Here is a 14,454-nt window from a genome sequence, read left to right on the forward strand (position 1 = left end):
AGGAAGGCACTGCTTGTGTGCCAGTGGTTTAGCATGTGGCGTTGCACCTACCGTGGCGGGAGGAGGAAGGCGTCGAAGCAAAGAGATCTCTTTATTTCCTAATAAACTCATGGTCGAAAGTGCAAGCACAAGAAAAGGAACGACGCAAGCGCTGTCTGTCAACTGAAATTTTAATTGAAGTTTTGCTCAATATAATTGAGGATACAACACAAGAAACAACATAGAAAAATGCAGTACGGCATTGAAAAGGCAGCATATCACACACGTGGCACAATCAATGGGCAGGCTCGACGCTGCTGGCCTTTGTGATTCCTTACGTAGAAATTTGATCGCTACTTGTGCTGAATTCTTGAGTGCAGCCTCAATTGCTGCATTGTGGCGCCTTAGCTGAACGAACAGGTAATCAAGGGAAGGTTGTGCACGAAATGGTCTCACAAATTTAGGCACGAAATATGGTGGGAACGTGTTCTTTTCCGCACTTTGGTTGACTGGTGCGCCTCGAGTAGAGGGCCTTCATGCCAGGCTCCGTGTAGAGTCGCTGTATATGCTACCTTTAGTACAGTAACTCTAGCTCCGTGTGCCGTGTTGTACATTGGACAAACGTATCAACACAAGAAAATATTAAAGAGCAGCAATGCAAACTTGCCTGTGACTTCACATTGCAGTGATTGCAGCTGCAGACCAGAATCTAACATAACTACTGCATTGTATAAAAGCAGTGACCAAATAAGCCCTTGAATTAACAGAGGCCCTATACACTCTAAAACATAAACATGCACCTGTTGGTCAGGACTCCCTACATGATGCTGAGTGTTGTGATATTGATAAGTTGTTACGAACCTATTGTCTCCCTTTCTGATGTGTTTTGTGGTAAAGTGGGTTTTGTCTGCATTTATAATGAGCAAAGCTTACATTAAAATTACAGCTGTAATCGTGTAATTCATTTCGCTTGTGTGGGCATGCTGTTGTACAGCATGAAGCCCAATTCAGCAGATAAGCCGTGTTAAGGGATTCGTTTTAAATTACTAAATGCAGGTTCTTGACCAGCCTTTGCGGGTCTTAAACCAACTATCTTGGCTTGAGTCGGAATAACTTGTTCTGATTGGCTCTGCGCAATGTGCCACATATTTACTAAACATATTATAGTAGTGCAAAGTTTGGAAAAGAAAGAAAACAGAAAGAGAAGAGGAAAGCGTCTCCTCTCCTTCTTCTGTTTTCTTTCTTTTTCAAACATTGCACTACTGCAGTATGTTTAGTGAACACCAACTTGCCCAAGAAGAAATTATCCTGCACCACATATTTTTCATGAAGTTCTTGAGTATTACACGGGTTCCTTCGCAGCCGTGGTGGCCGCATTTCCAAGGAGGCAGAATGCTAGAGACCTGAGTACTTAGATTTAGCTGCATGTTAAGGAACACCAGGTGATGAAAATTTCCGGAACCCTCCACTGTGGCATTCCTCGTAATCCTATTGTGCGAGTGAAACAAGACAGACAGCCATGGGTTGATGTCTTCCCCAGAACCAGACCAGCCAAAGTGTTCTCTTCTTCACGTAGCGGATTGTTCATAAATGATGTCATTACTCCCTCTCCCAAAGAAGCATTGTCTCGATACTGTATTGAGGGTGCAAGGAAAAAGAAGGATACCATAGGAGTGAAATAAATGTGCCATAACATGAAATGCTGCCAAACAAGCGGCCAGCAAAGACCTGCATACATCGCCTTGTCTGCCTTTGAGGCAAATGAAGTCATTCGTGTCAGGACATCTAGTTCACTATATATCGCATATTTGTCATGCATGCATTCCCATGGCACGTCGGTAATGTGATAGCGCAGACGGTGCATGGCGGCACAAGCGGCGCTTCTACAGCCCGACCGTGCTCGCCCGCTCTTTAACAAAAAAGAAAGAACATAAACAAGAAACAGCTCAATTCGCTTAAAGGGACTGTCTACCGCTCGGAAATTTTTTTCTGATTGTGGTGAAAACGAGAAGATCGTTCGTCACATTGGCGGCAACGAGCATGCTTTTGCCCCATAAAAAAGGAATTATATTTTTAATTTGATGTTGAAAATCGTGAAAGAATGACCGCTAGCGTCACCAACAGTGATGTGGTCAATCTACTGGTAGGACAAGAAATCCTCGCAGGTAGACTCATTTTGCTTAAAAACAAACATGTATAACTTGAAATTGTATTTTAAGCACTTGAGGCAGCTTTCGGTTGTATCAGAGAGTAATCTTTTGCTTTTTTTTCCTCACGCATCCAAAAAGGCGCCTGGTGGTGCTGCTTGCGGCGCCGTCTTCGATTTTGTCTGCTTCAACTCGTGCGCTATGCAGTGCGACCCTCCGCGCTGGTCGTACTGTGCCTCTGTATTGTTGTTAGGATGTCTCACATGTGCTGCGCTGTGAAGACGTGCATTTATCGTATATTTTTGATGACTCAACTTGGCTTGGACTGTGGCAGCAGTGCTAAAATAAACGCATAGACTGCGATTACAGCAAGACAAGTGTTCTGTAATCGTATAATAAGGCTTCATTTAATTGCTAGCACGCTGAAAAAGACTTGTTACATTCATTACATTCGTGTTCAGCGAAAATAAAGTAATCCTATAGAAATCACATGTGCTTTCGGTTTTTATTTTTACTGGCACTACAATCGTCATCGTGTCTACCAACCAGTGTTGTGGGCATGTTTCACGCCAATGAAAGAATATCGAGCGCAGATCAAAAAATTCTGTTTTGAAAATTTCTACTCGCTTTCCAGAGAAACCGCTGCAAGGTTGGACACATCAGATGGTGCGCTTTCCATTGCGGTAGAAAACAGAAAAGCGATGAAGGACGGTAGACAGTCCCTTTAACAAAGGTCAAAGTAATAAGAGAATGTCAGCTTTCACTTACCCTCGTCGTCGACAACCCGGCAGTCCTCTGCTGTCAACGAACGGGAGTACACGTGCGCGCATTGCACTCCCCTGATATTGAAGTCCACGTTGTGGAGCTCAGAGCGAGTGTTTTGCGCTGACTACCTAAAGAGGCATGAGAAGAAGATTGCCTACAAGCGGAACTTTCGATGTGTGAAAGATTTGAATGTCGCCTTACTAAGGAAGCGCATGCCAGAAGAAGCCTCCTCCATCAGAGAAACCGACATTTTGTGCCAGAACTGTTTCAACTGCTTCAAACAGATCGCCGTAGTGTTTCCGGATGCATCTCATTCTGACGAAAATTTTGTTCCCGAACAAAGTGCTGTCGAAGAGCTAAACGTATTTGTTAAGGTGACGGTCCCACTCCGGCGACACCCACTCCACATTTTAGTCATTGTTTACTGGCTCACTGTGCTTGCTGTGCTCAATGGACGAGTATGAGTTGTATTGGATTAGAAAGATTACATTCTCCACTTTCTAATGACAGGTAGTATTGTCGCCTAGTATTGAGGGTTATTTCATGGCAATGAAAACAGTGTGAGCAAAAAACAGCGTTTTTGCTGTACAAGCCTCCGTTGTACTGCCAGTGCGGAAAAACTGTTCAAAATAACAAAATGAAATTTGTTGAGCCTTTTAATGAAGAGTTATGCAAGGTTTCTATGAAGAGGTATTGCCAGTAAAACAGTTAGAAATTGATGCAGACTCCAGTAAAAATAGGCAAAACAATGAAAGTTTATGAGTAAATAACTTTTTCTCTGTTCTGTGTAGAACAACAATATTGAATGGGTTTTCAGGCTACAATGTGCTTTATGTCTACGCGAAGTTGTTTTGTGTTCTGATGAACATTTCATGAATTATTACTACTTCAATTCGGCAATTTATGGCTCTACTTGGTCAGGCATTACCGACGAAGGGACAAAACTATCCAAGCTTAAACTCTGAATTCTTCAATACTCAAGCAGCAAGCCTTTCTCTAGGTTTTTATGAAGAGAAAATTGTCGTAAGGTAATTGGAAAACTTGTAGGACAGCAGTGAATTTAGCTCATTTTTCTGCTTGCCAGGTTCGTGCAAATTTACTTTTTTTTTCTTTTGCAGGCCAATTCACAACAAGTATTGCACATTAGCAGGGCCATGTATTGTTTTGTAATTACCAGCACTCGCTAACTTTACGAAGCAGTGTTCGAAGCAAAAGATTTTCAAAAAATAATAAATCTCGCAAACATTTTTTTGGTGGTGGCGCCATCTGTGAAAAAAAAATCAAGTTGTTTCACGTCAGTTCCGACGTTCGTGAAAAGTGGCGCCTCTAAACATTACTAAGCCGCCAAAACACGGATGAGTTATTTCTCCACACTTCAGTGTTTAGCCCAGTGGCTAAATTTAGTCGCCACTTCTTCAATGCACAATGTAACCCCATGTGGCTGCTGAAAAAAAGAAAGAGAGAGAGAGAAAGAAGGGAATAAAGCGTGTTGCACTGTACATCATGAATGCATAGCCAGCAGGTTAGGCTAGTGTGCCGAGGATTCCAGGAATTGCTTGGTTGCTCACCTTTGTAGTCAGGTGACAGTAGAAGCGTTTTTGAAGTACACAAGGAATTTGACCTTGCCTTCACATATTTTTGAGGCTCGTATGACGTGCTTTCCGGAAACCACGCGGTGAGGTGGCGAGTGCTTGGTAGTGTATGTGTGTTTGACTATTTCACGTGACGCCGGTTGTGTGATAGGATAAGCAGCCCAACAGTTGAAACTTTGCAAAATAGTGAGGGCCCCCTGGCGCACAATTTGCAAACACCTGTAAGTTTGCTTTCCAGCAAGGAAGTTTTTCTACAAAACTCTTGGTTTCCTGACTGCTTTTCTCCCTCTAAGTTTGTTCACCCCTCCACATTCCAGCGCGGGAAAACATACTGCAGAAATGTCACGCCTCATTGTTATTTCACTCTTGCACTGAGAGAGGGGGGAAACGAAAACGGATAACTGGGCTACTTTGTGGGAACTCATGTTAAGGCAGGTAGCGCAAAGAGACACGGACACAAGCGAAGAATAAGTGCACAGGACAAGCGCAATTACAGTAGGTTGTCTTGTCTTGGTGCTTGTCCTTCGCTTGTGTCCGTGTCTTTTTGCGCTACCTGCCTTAACATGGGAAACGAAAGAAAGGAAAGACAGGGATTAGTGGTGAATGGAAAAAAATTGTTTGCCTGCCCTTCTGGTAGAGGTTTTCCTGTGGAAAACAAACTTGCTCGCACATGCTGTGTAGCTGTTTTGCAAGTTGTCAGTTATAGTGAGTTTTATTGCCCCGACTGCAGCGAAAAGTACAGATGGCTGCTCGAGCTCTGGAGCTCCGAGCCGCGCGCAACAAACCAAATGTCACGTGTTCCGACACAAGTATTGAAACGCATGATTTTCAATAGGTTGTCTTGTCGTCGAAATACGTATTGTATTTACCAGCGTAACAATTACACTCGCGTAATGGTAACACATCCGCTTTCATTATTTTTTTTAATGATCATCGTACCCTCGAAAATCAATGATGTGACTGCCATTTGCTTGTTGCAGTGCACGGCAACCCACCTAGCAGAGAGGTAGCAGAAATAAAGCTTGGGTAGTGCGAAATAGTTAGACAAAACGTGCAAAATTTACGCTACATTAACTAGTAACCTCTACAAGAACTAAATTTAGTAATAATCTGTTTGCTCATGTAAATCATGTGATATTTTATAGGCACCCCTCACTGACCAAAGCACTCGACGTAGCTCTTATTTATCGTCTCATTAACGGCGGCTATAAACACCTAGAAAACGAGACGTTCACAGAACACGTAGATGCGCTCAAGCGTGTCCCTCCTATGGACCTTTTCAACGAAGGCTTCCTGGGGAGCTTCTGAACGTAAGGACGTATGTATGAGGTCAAGCGGCACATGCGCGACACCCGCACTACATTTACAGTCAAGCCAAAACTGGCGACAGCGGAGACATCTGTAATTACTATGCACATGCGCATGGTCCGGGCTGTTCCACGCAAGCCAACGCTGTCGGTGTTCAGGGCCAATGTCAAAATTTTTCGAGAAGTCCCTTAACAAACGAACGGTCTTCTTTTTTTAGAGAGAGAGAAAGAGTTGATTCAGAAACCCAATCACTATTTCCAGCAACCCTTTCGGCAGCATGGCTGAGCGCCTAACCACTCTATTGTAAATAGTTTTACCTCTGCACGAGAGAGAGGGGGACCTCTTTTCTGGACAGTTGCACGGGAGTACAAAGGCTCTCTGGGCAGTGCATCTTTTATCTTGGGGAATGGGGGAGGTCGGGGGGGGGGGGGGGCATCAGGCACATTTGCAACATCCCAAAGGAGCTTATGGCAACAGCTGCGCCCCTGAAAAGAAGGGATTAGTTACAAGAGGTGCAGGCACTTCGCCACTGCATGCTGCGGCGGTGAAGAGAACATTTTCCTCCCTTTTCCGAAACATGACCGAGTGGCGTCGTCTGGTGTCTCACGAAGACCTACTTGCAAGATGGCGACCGTATAACCGCCACCTTAAGACAACTGACATGACACCCCTGAAAATTCTGGCGAAAGTGAAAGCACATTGCCGAGTGTCCTACGCCAAGCGTAAGAAAGCGGAGATCGAGGGTGCTGTCTCGAGGACAATTTCTGCTGGCCTTACAACAGCGTACGGCACCACAGAGAAACCTGGTCCTTCAGCGGAAACTTGCAACATGTGTTGCGAGTGGCTGCGCAACCTAAAGGACGCGTTCGATACCAGCGAATCATACCATGAACGTTGCCGCCTCCTGGCACTGCTCCCTGTGAACCTTTCTCATCAATAGATTCGAGAAATGATTCTATCCGCAACTCGGCACCTCATTCTGAAATCCAGACAATTCAAACACCCATGGTGTTTGGTCAAGTCCGGACCTCTACACCAGATCGAAGCTGAACCCAGAAGACATACAAGCAGCAATGAAATACTATACTGGAGATGAGCTCAGCTGCACCCAACAAAGCCCACACAAGAAAGATGTCATTGCAATTACATCTAAAGGACAAAAAGAGTATATTTCAAAACGGCTGATGACCAGGTCCATTCGGGAAACATTTTGTCTATTTAACCCTTTGCGGTCCAAAACCTTTACCCACTTTCCGGCTCTAGCGGTCCGAAACTATTTCGCCAGTTTCTGGCGCCGCGAATAAAAACACAAGCTGTGGAAGAGAAACGCACAGGATATTTATTTTTGCTCCTGCATTCTGCAGGCAACTCTTTTAGTGATATTTGGGCAACGTATGATACCGCTCAAAGCATTCCCCTGTGTGCAGGCCAGGGTTATTACTGCAGGTTTCCACCGCCGCCGTCGTCGTCTTCGTCACTCACTTCTGTCGAATCACTGTCATCACTGTCTGGTGGAGGCACGTAATTCTCTTCCTCACTAAAGTCATCCTCGCTTTCGCTAAAAGCACCGCCGTAAAACGCACGCGGTGAAAACGTGGCCATGCTTCTCAGCGAACCGCGCGCGCGAGTGGGTACGCTCTAGGCCCCGTGCTGATCATAGTGCTGCACCCTAGTGTCAAAAAAGTAAAACCTCAACAAACAAAGCTCACTTATTCCTCAAGAGATGGCCCTTCATGTATACAAAAAATGCGCGCGACTCGCGGTGAGAAAACAGCAAAATTTAAACCACGAACACCCTTGTCGGGCGGGGCCCGACAGCGGACCGCTACGGCCGTGTTGCGTTGTCGGGCGCTGCCCGACAACGGACCGCAAAGGGTTAAGGTGGCTCACCCTGACACAGGTATCGGGCTCATGAAGTTCTCCTCCTTGAGTTCTCCTCCATTTCGGCCTCCTTGAGGCCGAAATGGGTTGTGTGCACTGCTCCTCACGAAGTTTGCATCTGCACATACTGTGCAAACACTAAGCTAAGTGCACGGGCCTTAGAAATAGCCACTGGTCAGAAAAAAAGCGTCGAAGACCTTCGTCATTTGACCGTTTGTAAACCGCCGTCCAGGCGGTGTTTTCTATCCTTGTGTGACTCGTGCCCCATTCCTCAAGTTATTACAGCGCCTGATCTAGGGATCCCAGAAGAAGAGGAAGTTGTGTTCGCAACCTGGGAGAAAGGAGATTTGGTCAAATAAGAAGTAAGTCCGGACGCCTTCGTGCAACACCTTCAACAGTGCTTTAAAAAATGGGTGCCGCACGAGTACATTCGGCGCATTCAGGGCCGAGCCATTAGTGAATCAAAACAATCCCTCGAGAAAGGCTGCGTCCTCTTGCATTTTGACTTCGCAGAAAACTGGATCGTAGTTCTGCCGAGAGAAGTTCAGTCATATCACTGGCAAAAAACCCGTCTCCATCTTCACATGCGTCGTCACGACTAGAAAAGGAACCCGCAGCTGCGCTCTTATAAGCAATATAAACGATATAAGCGATATAAACGAGTGGCTAGAGGGTGTTGCTCCTTTATATGCACATTTTACATACGTCAGTGATGGTGCTCCGAGCCATTTCAAGAACAGGTGCCAGCTTCACGAACTAAGAGCGACCAAATACGCCTCGTTGCAGTGGCTATTTTCTGCAGCATGGCACGGCAAGAATGATTGCGATGGAATTGGGGGCGTCATCAAGCATCACGCAACCTTACACAACCTCTGCAGCTCCGCCACATCAGTTATTAAGTGTGCAGAAGACATGGTAGATGTTCTCAACACAAAGGTACAGAATGTGACGCTGATTCACCTTCCAAGTGCTGACTTGAAAGCCTTCAGGGAAATGAGAACAAACAAGTGGCAGTGCATTCGTCCAGTGCATGGCATTCAGTCATGGCACATGTGGCGGTGGACGCGCGTCAGCCAAGAGCGCAACAAATTGCTTGTTGCAAGAACAGCCGAATCTCCAAAGAAGAAAGTGCTGGATTAGACGCTGCTTTTCAACCATCTACCTATACAAAAGGTGCAGCGCATGAAGCAAGAATAACTCCACAGCAGCGGTGCTTCTTCAGCTAAAAATGATTCTCTACAAAATGAAAAACGTTCATTGCGAAATCAGGTTAATTTTATTGAGTGACAACCATGCCTCGTGCAAAGAAGCAGGAAGCATCGTTCCGAAGAACGCAGTGATACAGGCGTAACAAAGAAAACATGTCACTGAAGGTCACCAACAATAATGCAGCTGCTAAGTGTAAAAAGTGTTATGAACTCTTGTAGGTGGTACTCGCATGACCGCGGCTTTCCACGACGGTCACCCTGGGTGCCGCTAACAGCTAGCGCAAGGCGCCCCCCTTGCCGCATGTAATCAAGATCACAAGGTTGTTTCACCAGGAGCAAAAAAACACAACTGCTTCAGTCACATTTGTGAATCTAACTTGTCTATGACTTGTGACTCTGACGCCCTGTGTATACTTTAGGGGTAAATAAACTGTTCCTTCCGAGAGCATGACTCAACTACATCTCTAGAAATCTTGCGGTTAGTCCTTACGTCAGGACCAAAAGTACAACGCGTGCACTCACGCATATGAACAAATTTGCACTTTAAAGCAACTCATTGGTTTTCTCTGTCAATCTCTTGTCCCTCGAGCACAACCGAACACATTCATGACCTAAAAATAATGATAATGGAAACTCTCGCGCAATGTTGTGGTTACTCTGTTCACGTCTTTTTGGCCACTTTCGTGCTTCATAACTTCTACCTCACAAAAATAATGCAACATGTTTTTACAGATTAAGTTAGAACACGTGCTTGGCTTTAATTATAAAAAGTTTAGAGAAAGTCGAAGGTAGTTTTTTTTTTAATGATCTTCGAAATATTGCATTTTTAGAGACTTGTCCTCAGTTGAACATTTTTGTTCAACGTTTTAAGTCACTCTCAGCGATTTCGTTCAATACATTTGTTAACCTAACATATGGCAATGTTCTAAAAAATTTTGGGAAGTCTGGCGTTTATACGCGCGGAGAAGAAAAATCTTAAATTTGAGCATTATTGAACTTCGTGCCAATTTTGCGATTTCTTAAAAGAACAGCATCAAAACTGCAAAGTCACAATGTTTCGTCAACTTAAACTATCCTAGTATGTGGAGAAAATTTGTCAGACCTACAGCTACAATAGCTTTTTTGTAGCATCTCATCGAAATCCCATTTCCGCGATATTCGAAAGAGGCGGTTGCGGCTCAGTGGAGACTTCTAAATTTTTTTAAAGAAGGTGAAATTTTTTTTCTCGGGACTAAAAGTGATTTTGTGGTCTTGGGGACTCGGACAATAAAATATATTTTTTTTTTTGGCGAAATTACAGGAGATCGACGGACATGCACCGATGTTCTTATCTGAACACACCCTATTATATGTTTTACATGGGTCCCCTATTTCTTGCACTCAGTGGTGAAGTGTGTTCCGTCATAGGCATTTGAGCTTAACAGTTTTGTTCTTCAGTAATACGTTCTGGCGGTCTGCGCTCGTTCTGCGCACGTGGTGTTCTCTGTGTTTTCTTGCTTGCGTCCTGGTCATTTCGTGCAGTTTAAGAACGTTTAACAGTTGTTCGAAACAGCATTCCGAGTAATCGTAAAATGATCATTCTGCTTTTTGTCTTCTTCCATGCTGACTACATGGGAAGCTATTGAGGGGTTGTATGGAAAGGTGTTATGTCAGTGCATATCTTTGTCCTTTAGCTTGGCCATCTCCTCCTGCGTGTGCTGGCTGTGGTGCCTACACGACCATAGTGTGCTAGTACAACACTAAGCATGTTGCAGCGGAAGCTATGCACAACTGTCATGCTATGCAAAAATGTCCTGAAAGCCGGGTGAGTTCAAGGTAAAAATTTACTCTGACTTAACACAACAGTATTAGCAAAATTACATAGATGTTTCGCCATCTATGCAAGTGGCATCCTCACTATACACTGGCACCAAATGAGCAGAGGTGCCCCAGTCCACTACTGGTCACATACGTCCTTGTAAATGTCCGGCAGGGGGCCGCAGTTGTTGTTGCAAGCCCATTTGTCGTGACGGATAAACCACGATTCCAGGAGTTTTGTTTTCCCCCATTTTCGCTCCCGAGCGAGCGTTGTCGCATTGTTCAAGTTCAAGGTATGTCCTGTTGTTCAGCAGTGTTCAACGAGCCCTGTTTTGGAATGGGTGGCATGGGTGGCTTTAGCGACATCACTTCTGTGTTCTTTAAGCCTTGTTAATCTTGTCCTGCCCGTTTTGCCGATGCAAGTTCTGTCGCAATCTTCGCATTGTACTTTGTAGGCGACCCTGCTTCGATCGTTGCAGGTGTGCGGTCTTTGGGCTTAGCATACACGTGTCCCAAGGTGTAATGGGGCCTAAAAACGGTTTTTATGCCCAGCAGATGCAAGTTCTACGAACAGAGTTTTGATACACTTTGAACGTCAGGAATAGACACAATGGACGTCATCTGTTTTCGTGATGCACTCCATGTTCCTCTTTGCATGTGCCTCTGGGTGTCGTTAATAAACGTCCTGGGATAATGCAGTCATTCCAGTGCACCAACCACGTTTTTCATTTCATGTAGCCACAACTGCTGATTAGAGCTTGCAAATTGGCTTGCAACAACAACCACGGCCCCCTAGCGAACGTTTACAAGGACGTATGTGACTAGTAGTGGACTGGGCGACCTCAGCTCATTTGGTGCCAGTGTATACTGAGGATGCCACCTGCATAGGTGGCAAAACTCCATATGTAATTTTGTTAATAATGTTGTGTTGCGTTAAGTCAGAGTAAATCTTTTAGAATCACGTCATGATATAGTATGGCTGAGCTATTACATAAATACCTTGTGCACTTTGTCCTGTGTCAGCTTGACTGAAAAACAGTAGCCAAATCCAGGTAGTGGATTTTGAAGTAGTTTCACTTAGGTAAACATGATGCCTGTGAAGTATCTAAGTCAGGGGTCTCAAACGCGCATACGCCCGCGGGCTTTTCACCGGCGGCCTGCGGCTTCACACGCAATAAAGTTTTGTGACTTTGCTAAATTGTACTCGCATTATTTTCTCGCCTATTGCAATTAACAGAGCTTCGTTCGGGTAAGCTACAGAGACACGTGACTGGTCTCGAGCATTTTTTTTTTCGTAAGGCACCGGTCACTATGAGCTGAAACATCACCGTAGAACGAAAGCTATATTTCAGAATTTGCATCCAGATTTTAGTCATCGTGGAAGTTGTTATTGATGTTTTTCAAAACCTGCTGTCAAATCCCCTTCAGAAATGACCGAAATATGGGATCTGGGATGGATATCAAATTGCAGTGTTAGGTGACATTTTGTTCAAGCTCTTCACTGTCCCAGCCCTTGTGGGACTAAATTTGGTGACTGCTGCCCACTTGCTGAGGTGAGTTTGAGACCTCTGATATAAGTCATGGGATACGTGTAAGACTACTGGAATGCACTGGCAAGCATACTGGTGGTTTTCAAAAAGACTGTATGCATCGGTACATGCTGTTGTAGCTGGCTCAATACAAAACAAGTGGCCAGTACAGGCATATAGTGTTTGAAACAGCATGTGTGGGGCACATGGGGTGCCGCCTTGGATAAATGGAGAAAATAAAGCATTAAGTAGTCAGTCGAGTCTAAAAGCACTAAGATGAGTTACTTTTTCAGTGTTCTTGACGGTGGAGTTGTTCAACTCCAAAGGTACAAGCTTTACAGAGGATGTTGTTACGGTTGTGAAGTAGGCCAGTGTCAGTCTTGCCTGCTTTGTAGTGTGGTGAGTGAAATATTTTTTGCTCTCTTTGATTTGAAATTGTAAATACTCAAGAGAGCGATTCGTTGGGCAAGTTGGTGATCCATAATGTTACTAACAGCGCAAAAAAGGACGAAGGACAAGGACAAGGAAGAATCACAGACAAGCGCTGACTTACAACTGAAGTTTATTTCCGAAACGAGACAGAATATAAAGAAACGGCACGTGGACAAAAAAGATTGCAAAGCACTTATTTGCAAAAAAACCTAAAAACAGTGTTATCAGCCCACATCACTTGCGGTGGTCATGCGCACGGGACATGTACATCAAGCACGGGACATCAGGGCAATGGACGGGACACTCACGCACTTATCGCCAAGTTTGTGCGATAAGTGCGTGCGATCTTAGTGCGATGATATTTGACTCAGTGGTTATAGTCCTTGGCTGGTGACCTCAAAGGTGCTGGTTTGATCCCAGCCATGGTGGTTGCATGAGGCAAAATGCTAGAGGCTCGTGTACTAAGCAAATTTAGTGCACGTTAAAGGGGCACGGACACGAAGTTTGGTCTGGTGTTTTTGTGTTGCAATCGTTGCTATGGGCCTGTCAGTCATAATACGGCACATCGCTTGCTGAAGCGCACCACAGATAATTAATTACAGTCTGTTTGTTACCGGACCGGCCAGTCTCGGTTTCGGTTTGGGAGAGCTGCAAGAATGACAAGCTGCCAGGTGCACCTAACGCCGCCTAGCATACGAAATGTGTTAAATGAACTCAACCAAGTGAGCACACAAAACTGTGATGCACTTTCATGCTGCCTGCATCATCTATTCATGTCCTTTCACCTGCTGAATGTGCTGCCCGATGACAGTGCCATCATCGTTATTGTCGTGACAACTTTCTTGAGGCTTCCACAGTTTCCACACGTTCATTGCAGGCATGGAGCAGCTGTGAAATAGTAGTCTGTTGGCACAAGCGCAACAAAAGGGAAATGGAGACTATGATGTTGTCATTACTATCTGCACCAGCTTGGAGCTCAGCTGCAGGGGTGAAGTTGCTGAATTTGGGGTCACCTTCAGTTTTTACAGCTCAAAAAAGGATGGGACAAAAAAAGAGAAGCTACAAGACAAGCTCTGATCTCGCAGTCAGCCTTGTCTTGTAGCCTCTTTCCTTTTGTTGTGTCCTTTTTTGCGCTACGAAAATGAACATTGTGGGAATTGAAAGCGCCCTACCCTTTGGTGCCTCATTCCCCAGCGTTGTGCTGGCCCTGCGTGGCTAAACTGCCATTAAGTGGCAACGTGGTGGTTAAGGCTACGATGCCAGACCTCATTGCCCGGTGCGAGCCATGCTTCCCTCTCTTCAGCGTTCAGACGTCCTGTCGTCGCACGACAGCTTACATCACTGTGCCATGCCTGCCCTCATTGGCCACCGGTGACAGCACCTGGGCCCCCTCTCCACCTGAGCTCGCTTCTGTCTGGTGCTTGGTTGCTGCAGGAGAGATGCTTGCATGCCTGCAACAAGAACATTACACACTGCCTTTGCAGGCAACTTCACATTCGCACATTCAGTGATTCCCGTGCGTGGTAGTTGATAGCACCACCGCCAAGCGTATTCGATCAGTCTTTCGGAGTTACCCTATACGGCCCGTGATGCCGTGATTGTTACACTGTGCTGCATCGTAGCTTAAAAACCTGGAGTTGTTGACAACCTGCCTCAAGGCTTTTTCTGCGCCATTTCGAAGAGTCGGCTGACTCGGCCGAAGCATCTTTGTGCGTGGCAGCGGTGGAGCAACGATGCGTCCCTTCCCGGTTGCACTCGTAGGGTAAGCCTGATGCAAATCTGTCTCCGCTTAACTGGCACCCAACGTGGTCTAGGC

This window comes from Rhipicephalus sanguineus, chromosome 3, assembly GCF_013339695.2.
Source record: "Rhipicephalus sanguineus isolate Rsan-2018 chromosome 3, BIME_Rsan_1.4, whole genome shotgun sequence".
NCBI lineage: Eukaryota > Metazoa > Arthropoda > Arachnida > Ixodida > Ixodidae > Rhipicephalus > Rhipicephalus sanguineus.